Source organism: Schistocerca gregaria, chromosome 9, assembly GCF_023897955.1.
Source record: "Schistocerca gregaria isolate iqSchGreg1 chromosome 9, iqSchGreg1.2, whole genome shotgun sequence".
Lineage (NCBI taxonomy): Eukaryota > Metazoa > Arthropoda > Insecta > Orthoptera > Acrididae > Schistocerca > Schistocerca gregaria.
In genome coordinates this window covers 22,627,526-22,650,000 of record NC_064928.1, presented here as the reverse complement: position 1 = coordinate 22,650,000, position 22,475 = coordinate 22,627,526, and the positions used below count along the sequence as shown (strand labels likewise).

The window sequence follows — 22,475 nt, the reverse complement described above, 5'->3', positions numbered from 1 at the left end:
CGAACTGCGCTATCCCCATTCTTTGCGACTCAGATGCGCACGGACACGATGGTTGGTTGGTTTATAGCGGTGAAGGGAGCAGAGTACAAAGGCGCGGACCCGTTCATATACACAAAAGTTCCAAGTAGTTTCGATGCTCTGGTATTACAAATGCAAATTCCGTCTGTTTTTAACGTCTTAAATTGAAAGAGCCGTCACAAATTCCTCCGTTTTCACTCCTTGTCGACAATCATACCGCACCTGAGGTAACAAACACATCTCGAGCCCCATTGTGCACTCCATTATTCATGCCAACTCAATGCCTCGCTCTTTACTACTGTGTACCAATGTTGTCGTCCAACTGCAAAACACTGGGCCACAACAAGTTTCCGCGTCTCCATTACACTGCGGATACTACGAAACGCTCCCCAAACTTGGCGCTCACCCACGCAGCCGACTTTTCCGACTTTCCACGACGCTCACGCTAGTGACAGCATTATTTATAGTTCGACGTCGCGCCAAAGCGAATGAGCACATTTCGCCTACGGCTTAGGCCGCCCTCCTAGTGTGGCTGCTCGGTGTCTGCAGGCAGCGAGGGTCTGCAAGCTTCCTGTGTTCGCACCTGTGTCACCTGTGCTTGCTTGTCAGAGACAGACTATCGCAAAACATACAACTCACTCCATGAATTGATTGCTACGGCATCTGTTATCAGCAGTCACAACTAGCAACACCAGTAGCAGCCGACTGCACGCAAAGAATAGGAATGTGCAGTGGGATTTACGTGAACTCGGCGCAAGGTAGATCTTTCCGGCATAGGCTTGAGAATCTTACGGGAACACTTGTACTGTTTCTAAATTAAGTGTAGGCGTGGGAGGAGGGTGCTTCCTGCGCACTAATAACAGCACGCTTGTCAATTGTGGATGCTAATCATTCGCTTGTATCTTCCTAGACACATCTGCTGGCTGTGAATTATTCCACTTGCATGGCAAGGTGCGCATGTAGGTGTGTTAAAAATTCCCAGTACCTCTCGCATACTAAGCGAGCGCTCTGCCATCTGAGCTACGCCCGCCCCCCCGAAGACTAGTGGTGCTACATACAGCCATATAGACGACATAGACCCTTGCACTCCCATTATTCAGCAGACAAACACTACTCTCTATGTATCCGTTAGGGTGTCTTTCAGGTTTCGTGCATTCTGTATCGAATCGTAGTTGGCCACAATGAAAGTGGCACGTATAACGTCGAAAATGGAATTCGGACACCGCTCTGAGTAAGACCAACGTGTTGTCCACCCTCTAGACTTCAATGAGGTTAAGCCGCGATACCTAAGACAGATCTGCACTCGATGACACCTCGATAACAGCCGGTCCCCACACTTACATCTTGCTCTCCTTACGTCAGTATACATCATATCAGTCTGTGACGCTAGCTTTGCAACATCTTGCGTGCCTTTAGGTTCGCCGCGACCAACACTTACCATTCACTGACCACAAAAATTGGAGGCGCCGCGGCTTGAACCCTAGACCTTTCACATGCGAAGCGAACGCTCTACCAACTGAGCTACGCCCCATGCACGACCAAACTGCGCTATCCCCATTCTTTGCGACTCAGATGCGAACGGACACGATGGTTGGTTGGTTTATAGCGGTGAAGGGAGTAGAGTACAAAGGCGCGGACCCGTTCATACACACAAAAGTTCCAAGTAGTTTCGATGCTCTGGTATTACAAATGCAAATTCCGTCTGTTTTTAACGTCTTAAATTGAAAGAGCCGTCACAAATTGCTCCGTTTTCACTCCTTGTCGACAATCATACCGCACCTGAGGTAACAAACACATCTCGAGCCCCATTGTGCACTCCATTATTCATGCCAACTCAATGCCTCGCTCTTTACTACTGTGTACCAATGTTGTCGTCCAACTGCAAAACACTGGGCCACAACAAGTTTCCGCGTCTCCATTACACTGCGGATACTACGAAACGCTCCCCAAACTTGGCACTCACCCACGCAGCCGACTTTTCCGACTTTCCACGACGCTCACGCTAGTGACAGCATTATTTACAGTTCGACGTCGCGCCAAAGCGAATGAGCACATTTCGCCTACGGCTTAGGCCGCCCTCCTAGTGTGGCTGCTCGGTGTCTGCAGGCAGCGAGGGTCTGCAAGCTTCCTGTGTTCGCACCTATGTCACCTGTGCTTGCTTGTCAGAGACAGACTATCGCAAAACATACAACTCACTCCATGAATTGATTGCTACGGCATCTGTTATCAGCAGTCACAACTAGCAACACCAGTAGCAGCCGACTGCACGCAAAGAATAGGAATGTGCAGTGGGATTTACGTGAACTCGGCGCAAGGCAGATCTTTCCGATATAGGCTTGAGAATCTTACGGGAACACTTGTACTGTTTCTAAATTAAGTGTAGGCGTGGGAGGAGGGTGCTTCCTGCGCACTAATAACAGCACGCTTGTCAATTGTGGATGCTAATCATTCGCTTGTATCTTCCTAGACACATCTGCTGGCTGTGAATTATTCCACTTGCATGGCAAGGTGCGCATGTACGTGTGTTAAAAATTCCCAGTACCTCTCGCATACTAAGCGAGCGCTCTGCCATCTGAGCTACGCCCGCACCCCCGAAGACTAGTGGTGCTACATACAGTCATATAGACGACGTAGACCCTTGCACTCCCATTATTCAGCAGACAAACACTACTCTCTATGTATCCGTTAGGGTGTCTTTCAGGTTTCGTGCATTCTGTATCGAATCGTAGTTGGCCACAATGAAAGTGGCACGTATAACGTCGAAAATAGAATTCGGACACCGCTCTGAGTAAGACCAACGTGTTGTCCACCCTCTAGACTTCAATGAGGTTAAGCCGCGATACCTAAGACAGATCTGCACTCGATGACACCTCGATAACAGCCGGTCCCCACACTTACATCTTGCTCTCCTTACGTCAGTATACATCATATCAGTCTGTGACGCTAGCTTTGCAACATCTTGCGTGCCTTTAGGTTCGCCGCGACCAACACTTACCATTCACTGACCACAAAAATTGGAAGCGCCGGGGTTTGAACCCTGGACCTTTCACATGCGAAGCGAACGCTCTACCAACTGAGCTATCCCCATTCTTTGCGACTCAGATGCGCACGGACACGATGGTTGGTTGGTTTATAGCGGTGAAGGGAGCAGATTACAAAGGCGCGGACCCGTTCATATACACAAAAGTTCCAAGTAGTTTCGATGCTCTGGTATTACAAATGCAAATTCCGTCTGTTTTTAACGTCTTAAATTGAAAGAGCCGTCACAAATTCCTCCGTTTTCACTCCTTGTCGACAATCATACCGCACCTGAGGTAACAAACACATCTCGAGCCCCATTGTGCAGTCCATTATTCATGCCAACTCAATGCCTCGCTCTTTACTACTGTGTACCAATGTTGTCGTCCAACTGCAAAACACTGGGCCACAACAAGTTTCCGCGTCTCCATTACACTGCGGATACTACGAAACGCTCCCCAAACTTGGCGCTCACCCACGCAGCCGACTTTTCCGACTTTCCACGACGCTCACGCAACGCTCACGCTAGTGACAGCATTATTTATAGTTCGACGTCGCGCCAAAGCGAATGAGCACATTTCGCCTACGGCTTAGGCCGCCCTCCTAGTGTGGCTGCTCGGTGTCTGCAGGCAGCGAGGGTCTGCAAGCTTCCTGTGTTCGCACCTGTGTCACCTGTGCTTGCTTGTCAGAGACAGACTATCGCAAAACATACAACTCACTCCATGATTTGATTGCTACGGCATCTGTTATCAGCAGTCACAACTAGCAACACCAGTAGCAGCCGACTGCACGCAAAGAATAGGAATGTGCAGTGGGATTTACGTGAACTCGGCGCAAGGCAGATCTTTCCGACATAGGCTTGAGAATCTTACGGGAACACTTGTACTGTTTCTAAATTAAGTGTAGGCGTGGGAGGAGGGTGCTTCCTGCGCACTAATAACAGCACGCTTGTCAATTGTGGATGCTAATCATTCGCTTGTATCTTCCTAGACACATCTGCTGGCTGTGAATTATTCCACTTGCATGGCAAGGTGCGCATGTAGGTTTGTTAAAAATTCCCAGTACCTCTCGCATACTAAGCGAGCGCTCTGCCATCTGAGCTACGCCCGTCCCCCCGAAGACTAGTGGTGCTACATACAGCCATATAGACGACATAGACCCTTGCACTCCCATTATTCAGCAGACAAACACTACTCTCTATGTATCCGTTAGGGTGTCTTTCAGGTTTCGTGCATTCTGTATCGAATCGTAGTTGGCCACAATGAAAGTGGCACGTATAACGTCGAAAATAGAATTCGGACACCGCTCTGAGTAAGACCAACGTGTTGTCCACCCTCTAGACTTCAATGAGGTTAAGCCGCGATACCTAAGACAGATCTGCACTCGATGACACCTCGATAACAGCCGGTCCCCACACTTACATCTTGCTCTCCTTACGTCAGTATACATCATATCAGTCTGTGACGCTAGCTTTGCAACATCTTGCGTGCCTTTAGGTTCGCCGCGACCAACACTTACCATTCACTGACCACAAAAATTGGAGGCGCCGCGGCTTGAACCCTAGACCTTTCACATGCGAAGCGAACGCTCTACCAACTGAGCTACGCCCCATGCACGACCGAACTGCGCTATCCCCATTCTTTGCGACTCAGATGCGCACGGACACGATGGTTGGTTGGTTTATAGCGGTGAAGGGAGTAGAGTACAAAGGCGCGGACCCGTTCATACACACAAAAGTTCCAAGTAGTTTCGATGCTCTGGTATTACAAATGCAAATTCCGTCTGTTTTTAACGTCTTAAATTGAAAGAGCCGTCACAAATTCCTCCGTTTTCACTCCTTGTCGACAATCATACCGCACCTGAGGTAACAAACACATCTCGAGCCCCATTGTGCACTCCATTATTCATGCCAACTCAATGCCTCGCTCTTTACTACTGTGTACCAATGTTGTCGTCCAACTGCAAAACACTGGGCCACAACAAGTTTCCGCGTCTCCATTACACTGCGGATACTACGAAACGCTCCCCAAACTTGGCACTCACCCACGCAGCCGACTTTTCCGACTTTCCACGACGCTCACGCTAGTGACAGCATTATTTACAGTTCGACGTCGCGCCAAAGCGAATGAGCACATTTCGCCTACGGCTTAGGCCGCCCTCCTAGTGTGGCTGCTCGGTGTCTGCAGGCAGCGAGGGTCTGCAAGCTTCCTGTGTTCGCACCTATGTCACCTGTGCTTGCTTGTCAGAGACAGACTATCGCAAAACATACAACTCACTCCATGAATTGATTGCTACGGCATCTGTTATCAGCAGTCACAACTAGCAACACCAGTAGCAGCCGACTGCACGCAAAGAATAGGAATGTGCAGTGGGATTTACGTGAACTCGGCGCAAGGCAGATCTTTCCGATATAGGCTTGAGAATCTTACGGGAACACTTGTACTGTTTCTAAATTAAGTGTAGGCGTGGGAGGAGGGTGCTTCCTGCGCACTAATAACAGCACGCTTGTCAATTGTGGATGCTAATCATTCGCTTGTATCTTCCTAGACACATCTGCTGGCTGTGAATTATTCCACTTGCATGGCAAGGTGCGCATGTACGTGTGTTAAAAATTCCCAGTACCTCTCGCATACTAAGCGAGCGCTCTGCCATCTGAGCTACGCCCGCCCCCCCGAAGACTAGTGGTGCTACATACAGTCATATAGACGACATAGACCCTTGCACTCCCATTATTCAGCAGACAAACACTACTCTCTATGTATCCGTTAGGGTGTCTTTCAGGTTTCGTGCATTCTGTATCGAATCGTAGTTGGCCACAATGAAAGTGGCACGTATAACGTCGAAAATAGAATTCGGACACCGCTCTGAGTAAGACCAACGTGTTGTCCACCCTCTAGACTTCAATGAGGTTAAGCCGCGATACCTAAGACAGATCTGCACTCGATGACACCTCGATAACAGCCGGTCCCCACACTTACATCTTGCTCTCCTTACGTCAGTATACATCATATCAGTCTGTGACGCTAGCTTTGCAACATCTTGCGTGCCTTTAGGTTCGCCGCGACCAACACTTACCATTCACTGACCACAAAAATTGGAAGCGCCGGGGTTTGAACCCTGGACCTTTCACATGCGAAGCGAACGCTCTACCAACTGAGCTACGCCCCATGCACGACCGAACTGCGCTATCCCCATTCTTTGCGACTCAGATGCGCACGGACACGATGGTTGGTTGGTTTATAGCGGTGAAGGGAGCAGAGTACAAAGGCGCGGACCCGTTCATATACACAAAAGTTCCAAGTAGTTTCGATGCTCTGGTATTACAAATGCAAATTCCGTCTGTTTTTAACGTCTTAAATTGAAAGAGCCGTCACAAATTCCTCCGTTTTCACTCCTTGTCGACAATCATACCGCACCTGAGGTAACAAACACATCTCGAGCCCCATTGTGCACTCCATTATTCATGCCAACTCAATGCCTCGCTCTTTACTACTGTGTACCAATGTTGTCGTCCAACTGCAAAACACTGGGCCACAACAAGTTTCCGCGTCTCCATTACACTGCGGATACTACGAAACGCTCCCCAAACTTGGCGCTCACCCACGCAGCCGACTTTTCCGACTTTCCACGACGCTCACGCTAGTGACAGCATTATTTATAGTTCGACGTCGCGCCAAAGCGAATGAGCACATTTCGCCTACGGCTTAGGCCGCCCTCCTAGTGTGGCTGCTCGGTGTCTGCAGGCAGCGAGGGTCTGCAAGCTTCCTGTGTTCGCACCTGTGTCACCTGTGCTTGCTTGTCAGAGACAGACTATCGCAAAACATACAACTCACTCCATGAATTGATTGCTACGGCATCTGTTATCAGCAGTCACAACTAGCAACACCAGTAGCAGCCGACTGCACGCAAAGAATAGGAATGTGCAGTGGGATTTACGTGAACTCGGCGCAAGGCAGATCTTTCCGACATAGGCTTGAGAATCTTACGGGAACACTTGTACTGTTTCTAAATTAAGTGTAGGCGTGGGAGGAGGGTGCTTCCTGCGCACTAATAACAGCACGCTTGTCAATTGTGGATGCTAATCATTCGCTTGTATCTTCCTAGACACATCTGCTGGCTGTGAATTATTCCACTTGCATGGCAAGGTGCGCATGTAGGTTTGTTAAAAATTCCCAGTACCTCTCGCATACTAAGCGAGCGCTCTGCCATCTGAGCTACGCCCGCCCCCCCGAAGACTAGTGGTGCTACATACAGCCATATAGACGACATAGACCCTTGCACTCCCATTATTCAGCAGACAAACACTACTCTCTATGTATCCGTTAGGGTGTCTTTCAGGTTTCGTGCATTCTGTATCGAATCGTAGTTGGCCACAATGAAAGTGGCACGTATAACGTCGAAAATAGAATTCGGACACCGCTCTGAGTAAGACCAACGTGTTGTCCACCCTCTAGACTTCAATGAGGTTAAGCCGCGATACCTGAGACAGATCTGCACTCGATGACACCTCGATAACAGCCGGTCCCCACACTTACATCTTGCTCTCCTTACGTCAGTATACATCATATCAGTCTGTGACGCTAGCTTTGCAACATCTTGCGTGGCTTTAGGTTCGCCGCGACCAACACTTACCATTCACTGACCACAAAAATTGGAAGCGCCGGGGTTTGAACCCTGGACCTTTCACATGCGAAGCGAACGCTCTACCAACTGAGCTACGCCCCATGCACGACCGAACTGCGCTATCCCCATTCTTTGCGACTCAGATGCGCACGGACACGATGGTTGGTTGGTTTATAGCGGTGAAGGGAGCAGAGTACAAAGGCGCGGACCCGTTCATATACACAAAAGTTCCAAGTAGTTTCGATGCTCTGGTATTACAAATGCAAATTCCGTCTGTTTTTAACGTCTTAAATTGAAAGAGCCGTCACAAATTCCTCCGTTTTCACTCCTTGTCGACAATCATACCGCACCTGAGGTAACAAACACATCTCGAGCCCCATTGTGCAGTCCATTATTCATGCCAACTCAATGCCTCGCTCTTTACTACTGTGTACCAATGTTGTCGTCCAACTGCAAAACACTGGGCCACAACAAGTTTCCGCGTCTCCATTCCACTGCGGATACTACGAAACGCTCCCCAAACTTGGCACTCACCCACGCAGCCGACTTTTCCGACTTTCCACGACGCTCACGCAACGCTCACGCTAGTGACAGCATTATTTACAGTTCGACGTCGCGCCAAAGCGAATGAGCACATTTCGCCTACGGCTTAGGCCGCCCTCCTAGTGTGGCTGCTCGGTGTCTGCAGGCAGCGAGGGTCTGCAAGCTTCCTGTGTTCGCACCTATGTCACCTGTGCTTGCTTGTCAGAGACAGACTATCGCAAAACATACAACTCACTCCATGAATTGATTGCTACGGCATCTGTTATCAGCAGTCACAACTAGCAACACCAGTAGCAGCCGACTGCACGCAAAGAATAGGAATGTGCAGTGGGATTTACATGAAATCGGCGCAAGGCAGATCTTTCCGACATAGGCTTGAGAATCTTACGGGAACACTTGTACTGTTTCTAAATTAAGTGTAGGCGTGGGAGGAGGGTGCTTCCTGCGCACTAATAACAGCACGCTTGTCAATTGTGGATGCTAATCATTCGCTTGTATCTTCCTAGACACATCTGCTGGCTGTGAATAATTCCAATTGCATGGCAAGGTGCGCATGTAGGTGTGTTAAAAATTCCCAGTACCTCTCGCATACTAAGCGAGCGCTCTGCCATCTGAGCTACGCCCGCCCCCCCGAAGACTAGTGGTGCTACATACAGCCATATAGACGACATAGACCCTTGCACTCCCATTATTCAGCAGACAAACACTACTCTCTATGTATCCGTTAGGGTGTCTTTCAGGTTTCGTGCATTCTGTATCGAATCGTAGTTGGCCACAATGAAAGTGGCACGTATAACGTCGAAAATAGAATTCGGACACCGCTCTGAGTAAGACCAACGTGTTGTCCACCCTCTAGACTTCAATGAGGTTAAGCCGCGATACCTAAGACAGATCTGCACTCGATGACACCTCGATAACAGCCGGTCCCCACACTTACATCTTGCTCTCCTTACGTCAGTATACATCATATCAGTCTGTGACGCTAGCTTTGCAACATCTTGCGTGCCTTTAGGTTCGCCGCGACCAACACTTACCATTCACTGACCACAAAAATTGGAGGCGCCGCGGCTTGAACCCTCGACCTTTCACATGCGAAGCGAACGCTCTACCAACTGAGCTACGCCCCATGCACGACCGAACTGCGCTATCCCCATTCTTTGCGACTCAGATGCGCACGGACACGATGGTTGGTTGGTTTATAGCGGTGAAGGGAGCAGAGTACAAAGGCGCGGACCCGTTCATATACACAAAAGTTCCAAGTAGTTTCGATGCTCTGGTATTACAAATGCAAATTCCGTCTGTTTTTAACGTCTTAAATTGAAAGAGCCGTCACAAATTCCTCCGTTTTCACTCCTTGTCGACAATCATACCGCACCTGAGGTAACAAACACATCTCGAGCCCCATTGTGCAGTCCATTATTCATGCCAACTCAATGCCTCGCTCTTTACTACTGTGTACCAATGTTGTCGTCCAACTGCAAAACACTGGGCCACAACAAGTTTCCGCGTCTCCATTCCACTGCGGATACTACGAAACGCTCCCCAAACTTGGCACTCACCCACGCAGCCGACTTTTCCGACTTTCCACGACGCTCACGCAACGCTCACGCTAGTGACAGCATTATTTACAGTTCGACGTCGCGCCAAAGCGAATGAGCACATTTCGCCTACGGCTTAGGCCGCCCTCCTAGTGTGGCTGCTCGGTGTCTGCAGGCAGCGAGGGTCTGCAAGCTTCCTGTGTTCGCACCTATGTCACCTGTGCTTGCTTGTCAGAGACAGACTATCGCAAAACATACAACTCACTCCATGAATTGATTGCTACGGTATCTGTTATCAGCAGTCACAACTAGCAACACCAGTAGCAGCCGACTGCACGCAAAGAATAGGAATGTGCAGTGGGATTTACGTGAACTCGGCGCAAGGCAGATCTTTCCGACATAGGCTTGAGAATCTTACGGGAACACTTGTACTGTTTCTAAATTAAGTGTAGGCGTGGGAGGAGGGTGCTTCCTGCGCACTAATAACAGCACGCTTGTCAATTGTGGATGCTAATCATTCGCTTGTATCTTCCTAGACACATCTGCTGGCTGTGAATTATTCCACTTGCATGGCAAGGTGCGCATGTAGGTGTGTTAAAAATTCCCAGTACCTCTCGCATACTAAGCGAGCGCTCTGCCATCTGAGCTACGCCCGCCCCCCCGAAGACTAGTGGTGCTACATACAGTCATATAGACGACATAGACCCTTGCACTCCCATTATTCAGCAGACAAACACTACTCTCTATGTATCCGTTAGGGTGTCTTTCAGGTTTCGTGCATTCTGTATCGAATCGTAGTTGGCCACAATGAAAGTGGCACGTATAACGTCGAAAATAGAATTCGGACACCGCTCTGAGTAAGACCAACGTGTTGTCCACCCTCTAGACTTCAATGAGGTTAAGCCGCGATACCTAAGACAGATCTGCACTCGATGACACCTCGATAACAGCCGGTCCCCACACTTACATCTTGCTCTCCTTACGTCAGTATACATCATATCAGTCTGTGACGCTAGCTTTGCAACATCTTGCGTGCCTTTAGGTTCGCCGCGACCAACACTTACCATTCACTGACCACAAAAATTGGAAGCGCCGGGGTTTGAACACTGGACCTTTCACATGCGAAGCGAACGCTCTACCAACTGAGCTACGCCCCATGCACGACCGAACTGCGCTATCCCCATTCTTTGCGACTCAGATGCGCACGGACACGATGGTTGGTTGGTTTATAGCGGTGAAGGGAGCAGAGTACAAAGGCGCGGACCCGTTCATATACACAAAAGTTCCAAGTAGTTTCGATGCTCTGGTATTACAAATGCAAATTCCGTCTGTTTTTAACGTCTTAAATTGAAAGAGCCGTCACAAATTCCTCCGTTTTCACTCCTTGTCGACAATCATACCGCACCTGAGGTAACAAACACATCTCGAGCCCCATTGTGCACTCCATTATTCATGCCAACTCAATGCCTCGCTCTTTACTACTGTGTACCAATGTTGTCGTCCAACTGCAAAACACTGGGCCACAACAAGTTTCCGCGTCTCCATTACACTGCGGATACTACGAAACGCTCCCCAAACTTGGCACTCACCCACGCAGCCGACTTTTCCGACTTTCCACGACGCTCACGCAACGCTCACGCTAGTGACAGCATTATTTACAGTTCGACGTCGCGCCAAAGCGAATGAGCACATTTCGCCTACGGCTTAGGCCGCCCTCCTAGTGTGGCTGCTCGGTGTCTGCAGGCAGCGAGGGTCTGCAAGCTTCCTGTGTTCGCACCTATGTCACCTGTGCTTGCTTGTCAGAGACAGACTATCGCAAAACATACAACTCACTCCATGAATTGATTGCTACGGCATCTGTTATCAGCAGTCACAACTAGCAACACCAGTAGCAGCCGACTGCACGCAAAGAATAGGAATGTGCAGTGGGATTTACGTGAACTCGGCGCAAGGCAGATCTTTCCGACATAGGCTTGAGAATCTTACGGGAACACTTGTACTGTTTCTAAATTAAGTGTAGGCGTGGGAGGAGGGTGCTTCCTGCGCACTAATAACAGCACGCTTGTCAATTGTGGATGCTAATCATTCGCTTGTATCTTCCTAGACACATCTGCTGGCTGTGAATTATTCCACTTGCATGGCAAGGTGCGCATGTAGGTGTGTTAAAAATTCCCAGTACCTCTCGCATACTAAGCGAGCGCTCTGCCATCTGAGCTACGCCCGCCCCCCCGAAGACTAGTGGTGCTACATACAGTCATATAGACGACATAGACCCTTGCACTCCCATTATTCAGCAGACAAACACTACTCTCTATGTATCCGTTAGGGTGTCTTTCAGGTTTCGTGCATTCTGTATCGAATCGTAGTTGGCCACAATGAAAGTGGCACGTATAACGTCGAAAATAGAATTCGGACACCGCTCTGAGTAAGACCAACGTGTTGTCCACCCTCTAGACTTCAATGAGGTTAAGCCGCGATACCTAAGACAGATCTGCACTCGATGACACCTCGATAACAGCCGGTCCCCACACTTACATCTTGCTCTCCTTACGTCAGTATACATCATATCAGTCTGTGACGCTAGCTTTGCAACATCTTGCGTGCCTTTAGGTTCGCCGCGACCAACACTTACCATTCACTGACCACAAAAATTGGAAGCGCCGGGGTTTGAACACTGGACCTTTCACATGCGAAGCGAACGCTCTACCAACTGAGCTACGCCCCATGCACGACCGAACTGCGCTATCCCCATTCTTTGCGACTCAGATGCGCACGGACACGATGGTTGGTTGGTTTATAGCGGTGAAGGGAGCAGAGTACAAAGGCGCGGACCCGTTCATATACACAAAAGTTCCAAGTAGTTTCGATGCTCTGGTATTACAAATGCAAATTGCGTCTGTTTTTAACGTCTTAAATTGAAAGAGCCGTCACAAATTCCTCCGTTTTCACTCCTTGTCGACAATCATACCGCACCTGAGGTAACAAACACATCTCGAGCCCCATTGTGCACTCCATTATTCATGCCAACTCAATGCCTCGCTCTTTACTACTGTGTACCAATGTTGTCGTCCAACTGCAAAACACTGGGCCACAACAAGTTTCCGCGTCTCCATTACACTGCGGATACTACGAAACGCTCCCCAAACTTGGCACTCACCCACGCAGCCGACTTTTCCGACTTTCCACGACGCTCACGCAACGCTCACGCTAGTGACAGCATTATTTACAGTTCGACGTCGCGCCAAAGCGAATGAGCACATTTCGCCTACGGCTTAGGCCGCCCTCCTAGTGTGGCTGCTCGGTGTCTGCAGGCAGCGAGGGTCTGCAAGCTTCCTGTGTTCGCACCTATGTCACCTGTGCTTGCTTGTCAGAGACAGACTATCGCAAAACATACAACTCACTCCATGAATTGATTGCTACGGCATCTGTTATCAGCAGTCACAACTAGCAACACCAGTAGCAGCCGACTGCACGCAAAGAATAGGAATGTGCAGTGGGATTTACGTGAAATCGGCGCAAGGCAGATCTTTCCGACATAGGCTTGAGAATCTTACGGGAACACTTGTACTGTTTCTAAATTAAGTGTAGGCGTGGGAGGAGGGTGCTTCCTGCGCACTAATAACAGCACGCTTGTCAATTGTGGATGCTAATCATTCGCTTGTATCTTCCTAGACACATCTTCTGGCTGTGAATTATTCCACTTGCATGGCAAGGTGCGCATGTAGGTGTGTTAAAAATTCCCAGTACCTCTCGCATACTAAGCGAGCGCTCTGCCATCTGAGCTACGCCCGCCCCCCCGAAGACTAGTGGTGCTACATACAGTCATATAGACGACATAGACCCTTGCACTCACATTATTCAGCAGACAAACACTACTCTCTATGTATCCGTTAGGGTGTCTTTCAGGTTTCGTGCATTCTGTATCGAATCGTAGTTGGCCACAATGAAAGTGGCACGTATAACGTCGAAAATAGAATTCGGACACCGCTCTGAGTAAGACCAACGTGTTGTCCACCCTCTAGACTTCAATGAGGTTAAGCCGCGATACCTAAGACAGATCTGCACTCGATGACACCTCGATAACAGCCGGTCCCCACACTTACATCTTGCTCTCCTTACGTCAGTATACATCATATCAGTCTGTGACGCTAGCTTTGCAACATCTTGCGTGGCTTTAGGTTCGCCGCGACCAACACTTACCATTCACTGACCACAAAAATTGGAAGCGCCGGGGTTTGAACACTGGACCTTTCACATGCGAAGCGAACGCTCTACCAACTGAGCTACGCCCCATGCACGACCGAACTGCGCTATCCCCATTCTTTGCGACTCAGATGCGCACGGACACGATGGTTGGTTGGTTTATAGCGGTGAAGGGAGCAGAGTACAAAGGCGCGGACCCGTTCATATACACAAAAGTTCCAAGTAGTTTCGATGCTCTGGTATTACAAATGCAAATTGCGTCTGTTTTTAACGTCTTAAATTGAAAGAGCCGTCACAAATTCCTCCGTTTTCACTCCTTGTCGACAATCATACCGCACCTGAGGTAACAAACACATCTCGAGCCCCATTGTGCACTCCATTATTCATGCCAACTCAATGCCTCGCTCTTTACTACTGTGTACCAATGTTGTCGTCCAACTGCAAAACACTGGGCCACAACAAGTTTCCGCGTCTCCATTACACTGCGGATACTACGAAACGCTCCCCAAACTTGGCACTCACCCACGAAGCCGACTTTTCCGACTTTCCACGACGCTCACGCAACGCTCACGCTAGTGACAGCATTATTTACAGTTCGACGTCGCGCCAAAGCGAATGAGCACATTTCGCCTACGGCTTAGGCCGCCCTCCTAGTGTGGCTGCTCGGTGTCTGCAGGCAGCGAGGGTCTGCAAGCTTCCTGTGTTCGCACCTATGTCACCTGTGCTTGCTTGTCAGAGACAGACTATCGCAAAACATACAACTCACTCCATGAATTGATTGCTACGGCATCTGTTATCAGCAGTCACAACTAGCAACACCAGTAGCAGCCGACTGCACGCAAAGAATAGGAATGTGCAGTGGGATTTACGTGAACTCGGCGCAAGGCAGATCTTTCCGACATAGGCTTGAGAATCTTACGGGAACACTTGTACTGTTTCTAAATTAAGTGTAGGCGTGGGAGGAGGGTGCTTCCTGCGCACTAATAACAGCACGCTTGTCAATTGTGGATGCTAATCATTCGCTTGTATCTTCATAGACACATCTGCTGGCTGTGAATTATTCCACTTGCATGGCAAGGTGCGCATGTACGTGTGTTAAAAATTCCCAGTACCTCTCGCATACTAAGCGAGCGCTCTGCCATCTGAGCTACGCCCGCCCCCCCGAAGACTAGTGGTGCTACATACAGTCATATAGACGACATAGACCCTTGCACTCCCATTATTCAGCAGACAAACACTACTCTCTATGTATCCGTTAGGGTGTCTTTCAGGTTTCGTGCATTCTGTATCGAATCGTAGTTGGCCACAATGAAAGTGGCACGTATAACGTCGAAAATAGAATTCGGACACCGCTCTGAGTAAGACCAACGTGTTGTCCACCCTCTAGACTTCAATGAGGTTAAGCCGCGATACCTAAGACAGATCTGCACTCGATGACACCTCGATAACAGCCGGTCCCCACACTTACATCTTGCTCTCCTTACGTCAGTATACATCATATCAGTCTGTGACGCTAGCTTTGCAACATCTTGCGTGGCTTTAGGTTCGCCGCGACCAACACTTACCATTCACTGACCACAAAAATTGGAAGCGCCGGGGTTTGAACACTGGACCTTTCACATGCGAAGCGAACGCTCTACCAACTGAGCTACGCCCCATGCACGACCGAACTGCGCTATCCCCATTCTTTGCGACTCAGATGCGCACGGACACGATGGTTGGTTGGTTTATAGCGGTGAAGGGAGCAGAGTACAAAGGCGCGGACCCGTTCATATACACAAAAGTTCCAAGTAGTTTCGATGCTCTGGTATTACAAATGCAAATTGCGTCTGTTTTTAACGTCTTAAATTGAAAGAGCCGTCACAAATTCCTCCGTTTTCACTCCTTGTCGACAATCATACCGCACCTGAGGTAACAAACACATCTCGAGCCCCATTGTGCACTCCATTATTCATGCCAACTCAATGCCTCGCTCTTTACTACTGTGTACCAATGTTGTCGTCCAACTGCAAAACACTGGGCCACAACAAGTTTCCGCGTCTCCATTACACTGCGGATACTACGAAACGCTCCCCAAACTTGGCACTCACCCACGCAGCCGACTTTTCCGACTTTCCACGACGCTCACGCAACGCTCACGCTAGTGACAGCATTATTTACAGTTCGACGTCGCGCCAAAGCGAATGAGCACATTTCGCCTACGGCTTAGGCCGCCCTCCTAGTGTGGCTGCTCGGTGTCTGCAGGCAGCGAGGGTCTGCAAGCTTCCTGTGTTCGCACCTATGTCACCTGTGCTTGCTTGTCAGAGACAGACTATCGCAAAACATACAACTCACTCCATGAATTGATTGCTACGGCATCTGTTATCAGCAGTCACAACTAGCAACACCAGTAGCAGCCGACTGCACGCAAAGAATAGGAATGTGCAGTGGGATTTACGTGAACTCGGCGCAAGGCAGATCTTTCCGACATAGGCTTGAGAATCTTACGGGAACACTTGTACTGTTTCTAAATTAAGTGTAGGCGTGGGAGGAGGGTGCTTCCTGCGCACTAATAACAGCACGCTTGTCAATTGTGGATGCTAATCATTCGCTTGTATCTTCCTAGACACATCTGCTGGCTGTGAATTATTCCACTTGCATGGCAAGGTGCGCATGTACGTGTGTTAAAAATTCCCAGTACCTCTCGCATACTAAGCGAGCGCTCTGCCATCTGAGCTACGCCCGCCCCCCCCGAAGACTAGTGGTGCTACATACAGCCATATAGACGACATAGACCCTTGCACTCCCATTATTCAGCAGACAAACACTACTCTCTATGTATCCGTTAGGGTGTCTTTCAGGTTTCGTGCATTCTGTATCGAATCGTAGTTGGCCACAATGAAAGTGGCACGTATAACGTCGAAAATAGAATTCGGACACCGCTCTGAGTAAGACCAACGTGTTGTCCACCCTCTAGACTTCAATGAGGTTAAGCCGCGATACCTAAGACAGATCTGCACTCGATGACACCTCGATAACAGCCGGTCCCCACACTTACATCTTGCTCTCCTTACGTCAGTATACATCATATCAGTCTGTGACGCTAGCTTTGCAACATCTTGCGTGCCTTTAGGTTCGCCGCGACCAACACTTACCATTCACTGACCACAAAAATTGGAGGCGCCGCGGCTTGAACCCTAGACCTTTCACATGCGAAGCGAACGCTCTACCAACTGAGCTACGCCCCATGCACGACCGAACTGCGCTATCCCCATTCTTTGCGACTCAGATGCGCACGGACACGATGGTTGGTTGGTTTATAGCGGTGAAGGGAGCAGAGTACAAAGGCGCGGACCCGTTCATATACACAAAAGTTCCAAGTAGTTTCGATGCTCTGGTATTACAAATGCAAATTGCGTCTGTTTTTAACGTCTTAAATTGAAAGAGCCGTCACAAATTCCTCCGTTTTCACTCCTTGTCGACAATCATACCGCACCTGAGGTAACAAACACATCTCGAGCCCCATTGTGCACTCCATTATTCATGCCAACTCAATGCCTCGCTCTTTACTACTGTGTACCAATGTTGTCGTCCAACTGCAAAACACTGGGCCACAACAAGTTTCCGCGTCTCCATTACACTGCGGATACTACGAAACGCTCCCCAAACTTGGCACTCACCCACGCAGCCGACTTTTCCGACTTTCCACGACGCTCACGCAACGCTCACGCTAGTGACAGCATTATTTACAGTTCGACGTCGCGCCAAAGCGAATGAGCACATTTCGCCTACGGCTTAGGCCGCCCTCCTAGTGTGGCTGCTCGGTGTCTGCAGGCAGCGAGGGTCTGCAAGCTTCCTGTGTTCGCACCTATGTCACCTGTGCTTGCTTGTCAGAGACAGACTATCGCAAAACATACAACTCACTCCATGAATTGATTGCTACGGCATCTGTTATCAGCAGTCACAACTAGCAACACCAGTAGCAGCCGACTGCACGCAAAGAATAGGAATGTGCAGTGGGATTTACGTGAACTCGGCGCAAGGCAGATCTTTCCGACATAGGCTTGAGAATCTTACGGGAACACTTGTACTGTTTCTAAATTAAGTGTAGGCGTGGGAGGAGGGTGCTTCCTGCGCACTAATAACAGCACGCTTGTCAATTGTGGATGCTAATCATTCGCTTGTATCTTCCTAGACACATCTGCTGGCTGTGAATTATTCCACTTGCATGGCAAGGTGCGCATGTAGGTGTGTTAAAAATTCCCAGTACCTCTCGCATACTAAGCGAGCGCTCTGCCATCTGAGCTACGCCCGTCCCCCCGAAGACTAGTGGTGCTACATACAGCCATATAGACGACATAGACCCTTGCACTCCCATTATTCAGCAGACAAACACTACTCTCTATGTATCGGTTAGGGTGTCTTTCAGGTTTCGTGCATTCTGTATCGAATCGTAGTTGGCCACAATGAAAGTGGCACGTATAACGTCGAAAATAGAATTCGGACACCGCTCTGAGTAAGACCAACGTGTTGTCCACCCTCTAGACTTCAATGAGGTTAAGCCGCGATACCTAAGACAGATCTGCACTCGATGACACCTCGATAACAGCCGGTCCCCACACTTACATCTTGCTCTCCTTACGTCAGTATACATCATATAAGTCTGTGACGCTAGCTTTGCAACATCTTGCGTGCCTTTAGGTTCGCCGCGACCAACACTTACCATTCACTGACCACAAAAATTGGAGGCGCCGCGGCTTGAACCCTGGACCTTTCACATGCGAAGCGAACGCTCTACCAACTGAGCTACGCCCCATGCACGACCGAACTGCGCTATCCCCATTCTTTGCGACTCAGATGCGCACGGACACGATGGTTGGTTGGTTTATAGCGGTGAAGGGAGCAGAGTACAAAGGCGCGGACCCGTTCATATACACAAAAGTTCCAAGTAGTTTCGATGCTCTGGTATTACAAATGCAAATTCCGTCTGTTTTTAACGTCTTAAATTGAAAGAGCCGTCACAAATTCCTCCGTTTTCACTCCTTGTCGACAATCATACCGCACCTGAGGTAACAAACACATCTCGAGCCCCATTGTGCACTCCATTATTCATGCCAACTCAGTGCCTCGCTCTTTACTACTGTGTACCAATGTTGTCGTCCAACTGCAAAACACTGGGCCACAACAAGTTTCCGCGTCTCCATTGCACTGCGGATACTACGAAACGCTCCCCAAACTTGGCACTCACCCACGCAGCCGACTTTCCACGACGCTCACGCAACGCTCACGCTAGTGACAGCATTATTTATAGTTCGACGTCGCGCCAAAGCGAATGAGCACATTTCGCCTACGGCTTAGGCCGCCCTCCTAGTGTGGCTGCTCGGTGTCTGCAGGCAGCGAGGGTCTGCAAGCTTCCTGTGTTCGCACCTATGTCACCTGTGCTTGCTTGTCAGAGACAGACTATCGCAAAACATACAACTCACTCCATGAATTGATTGCTACGGCATCTGTTATCAGCAGTCACAACTAGCAACACCAGTAGCAGCCGACTGCACGCAAAGAATAGGAATGTGCAGTGGGATTTACGTGAACTCGGCGCAAGGCAGATCTTTCCGACATAGGCTTGAGAATCTTACGGGAACACTTGTACTGTTTCTAAATTAAGTGTAGGCGTGGGAGGAGGGTGCTTCCTGCGCACTAATAACAGCACGCTTGTCAATTGTGGATGCTAATCATTCGCTTGTATCTTCCTAGACACATCTGCTGGCTGTGAATTATTCCACTTGCATGGCAAGGTGCGCATGTAGGTGTGTTAAAAATTCCCAGTACCTCTCGCATACTAAGCGAGCGCTCTGCCATCTGAGCTACGCCCGTCCCCCCGAAGACTAGTGGTGCTACATACAGCCATATAGACGACATAGACCCTTGCACTCCCATTATTCAGCAGACAAACACTACTCTCTATGTATCCGTTAGGGTGTCTTTCAGGTTTCGTGCATTCTGTATCGAATCGTAGTTGGCCACAATGAAAGTGGCACGTATAACGTCGAAAATAGAATTCGGACACCGCTCTGAGTAAGACCAACGTGTTGTCCACCCTCTAGACTTCAATGAGGTTAAGCCGCGATACCTAAGACAGATCTGCACTCGATGACACCTCGATAACAGCCGGTCCCCACACTTACATCTTGCTCTCCTTACGTCAGTATACATCATATCAGTCTGTGACGCTAGCTTTGCAACATCTTGCGTGCCTTTAGGTTCGCCGCGACCAACACTTACCATTCACTGACCACAAAAATTGGAGGCGCCGCGGCTTGAACCCTAGACCTTCCACATGCGAAGCGAACGCTCTACCAACTGAGCTACGCCCCATGCACGACCGAACTGCGCTATCCCCATTCTTTGCGACTCAGATGCGCACGGACACGATGGTTGGTTGGTTTATAGCGGTGAAGGGAGCAGAGTACAAAGGCGCGGACCCGTTCATATACACAAAAGTTCCAAGTAGTTTCGATGCTCTGGTATTACAAATGCAAATTCCGTCTGTTTTTAACGTCTTAAATTGAAAGAGCCGTCACAAATTCCTCCGTTTTCACTCCTTGTCGACAATCATACCGCACCTGAGGTAACAAACACATCTCGAGCCCCATTGTGCACTCCATTATTCATGCCAACTCAATGCCTCGCTCTTTACTACTGTGTACCAATGTTGTCGTCCAACTGCAAAACACTGGGCCACAACAAGTTTCCGCGTCTCCATTACACTGCGGATACTACGAAACGCTCCCCAAACTTGGCACTCACCCACGCAGCCGACTTTTCCGACTTTCCACGACGCTCACGCAACGCTCACGCTAGTGACAGCATTATTTACAGTTCGACGTCGCGCCAAAGCGAATGAGCACATTTCGCCTACGGCTTAGGCCGCCCTCCTAGTGTGGCTGCTCGGTGTCTGCAGGCAGCGAGGGTCTGCAAGCTTCCTGTGTTCGCACCTATGTCACCTGTGCTTGCTTGTCAGAGACAGACTATCGCAAAACATACAACTCACTCCATGAATTGATTGCTACGGCATCTGTTATCAGCAGTCACAACTAGCAACACCAGTAGCAGCCGACTGCACGCAAAGAATAGGAATGTGCAGTGGGATTTACGTGAACTCGGCGCAAGGCAGATCTTTCCGACATAGGCTTGAGAATCTTACGGGAACACTTGTACTGTTTCTAAATTAAGTGTAGGCGTGGGAGGAGGGTGCTTCCTGCGCACTAATAACAGCACGCTTGTCAATTGTGGATGCTAATCATTCGCTTGTATCTTCCTAGACACATCTGCTGGCTGTGAATTATTCCACTTGCATGGCAAGGTGCGCATGTAGGTGTGTTAAAAATTCCCAGTACCTCTCGCATACTAAGCGAGCGCTCTGCCATCTGAGCTACGCCCGTCCCCCCGAAGACTAGTGGTGCTACATACAGCCATATAGACGACATAGACCCTTGCACTCCCATTATTCAGCAGACAAACACTACTCTCTATGTATCCGTTAGGGTGTCTTTCAGGTTTCGTGCATTCTGTATCGAATCGTAGTTGGCCACAATGAAAGTGGCACGTATAACGTCGAAAATAGAATTCGGACACCGCTCTGAGTAAGACCAACGTGTTGTCCACCCTCTAGACTTCAATGAGGTTAAGCCGCGATACCTAAGACAGATCTGCACTCGATGACACCTCGATAACAGCCGGTCCCCACACTTACATCTTGCTCTCCTTACGTCAGTATACATCATATCAGTCTGTGACGCTAACTTTGCAACATCTTGCGTGCCTTTAGGTTCGCCGCGACCAACACTTACCATTCACTGACCACAAAAATTGGAGGCGCCGCGGCTTGAACCCTGGACCTTTCACATGCGAAGCGAACGCTCTACCAACTGAGCTACGCCCCATGCACGACCGAACTGCGCTATCCCCATTCTTTGCGACTCAGATGCGCACGGACACGATGGTTGGTTGGTTTATAGCGGTGAAGGGAGCAGAGTACAAAGGCGCGGACCCGTTCATATACACAAAAGTTCCAAGTAGTTTCGATGCTCTGGTATTACAAATGCAAATTCCGTCTGTTTTTAACGTCTTAAATTGAAAGAGCCGTCACAAATTCCTCCGTTTTCACTCCTTGTCGACAATCATACCGCACCTGAGGTAACAAACACATCTCGAGCCCCATTGTGCACTCCATTATTCATGCCAACTCAATGCCTCGCTCTTTACTACTGTGTACCAATGTTGTCGTCCAACTGCAAAACACTGGGCCACAACAAGTTTCCGCGTCTCCATTGCACTGCGGATACTACGAAACGCTCCCCAAACTTGGCACTCACCCACGCAGCCGACTTTCCACGACGCTCACGCAACGCTCACGCTAGTGACAGCATTATTTATAGTTCGACGTCGCGCCAAAGCGAATGAGCACATTTCGCCTACGGCTTAGGCCGCCCTCCTAGTGTGGCTGCTCGGTGTCTGCAGGCAGCGAGGGTCTGCAAGCTTCCTGTGTTCGCA

General features: G+C 49.4%; 7 non-coding genes across 7 annotated transcripts; all 7 read right to left on the bottom strand.

Annotated features, from left to right (window-relative positions):
• Positions 1–3,030: 3,030 nt before the first annotated feature.
• Trnaa-cgc (transfer RNA alanine (anticodon CGC)) lies at positions 3,031–3,106 on the bottom strand. Its single transcript has one exon. It is a non-coding gene; the product is annotated as a tRNA-Ala (tRNA).
• Positions 3,107–6,130: 3,024 nt separating this feature from the next.
• Positions 6,131–6,204, bottom strand: Trnaa-cgc (transfer RNA alanine (anticodon CGC)). Its single transcript has one exon. It is a non-coding gene; the product is annotated as a tRNA-Ala (tRNA).
• Positions 6,205–7,687: 1,483 nt separating this feature from the next.
• Positions 7,688–7,761, bottom strand: Trnaa-cgc (transfer RNA alanine (anticodon CGC)). Its single transcript has one exon. It is a non-coding gene; the product is annotated as a tRNA-Ala (tRNA).
• A 3,062-nt stretch (positions 7,762–10,823) lies between these two features.
• Positions 10,824–10,897, bottom strand: Trnaa-cgc (transfer RNA alanine (anticodon CGC)). Its single transcript has one exon. It is a non-coding gene; the product is annotated as a tRNA-Ala (tRNA).
• Positions 10,898–12,391: 1,494 nt separating this feature from the next.
• On the bottom strand, positions 12,392–12,465 carry Trnaa-cgc (transfer RNA alanine (anticodon CGC)). Its single transcript has one exon. It is a non-coding gene; the product is annotated as a tRNA-Ala (tRNA).
• A 1,494-nt stretch (positions 12,466–13,959) lies between these two features.
• Positions 13,960–14,033, bottom strand: Trnaa-cgc (transfer RNA alanine (anticodon CGC)). The gene has a single exon. It is a non-coding gene; the product is annotated as a tRNA-Ala (tRNA).
• A 1,494-nt stretch (positions 14,034–15,527) lies between these two features.
• Trnaa-cgc (transfer RNA alanine (anticodon CGC)) lies at positions 15,528–15,601 on the bottom strand. Its single transcript has one exon. It is a non-coding gene; the product is annotated as a tRNA-Ala (tRNA).
• Positions 15,602–22,475: the final 6,874 nt, after the last annotated feature.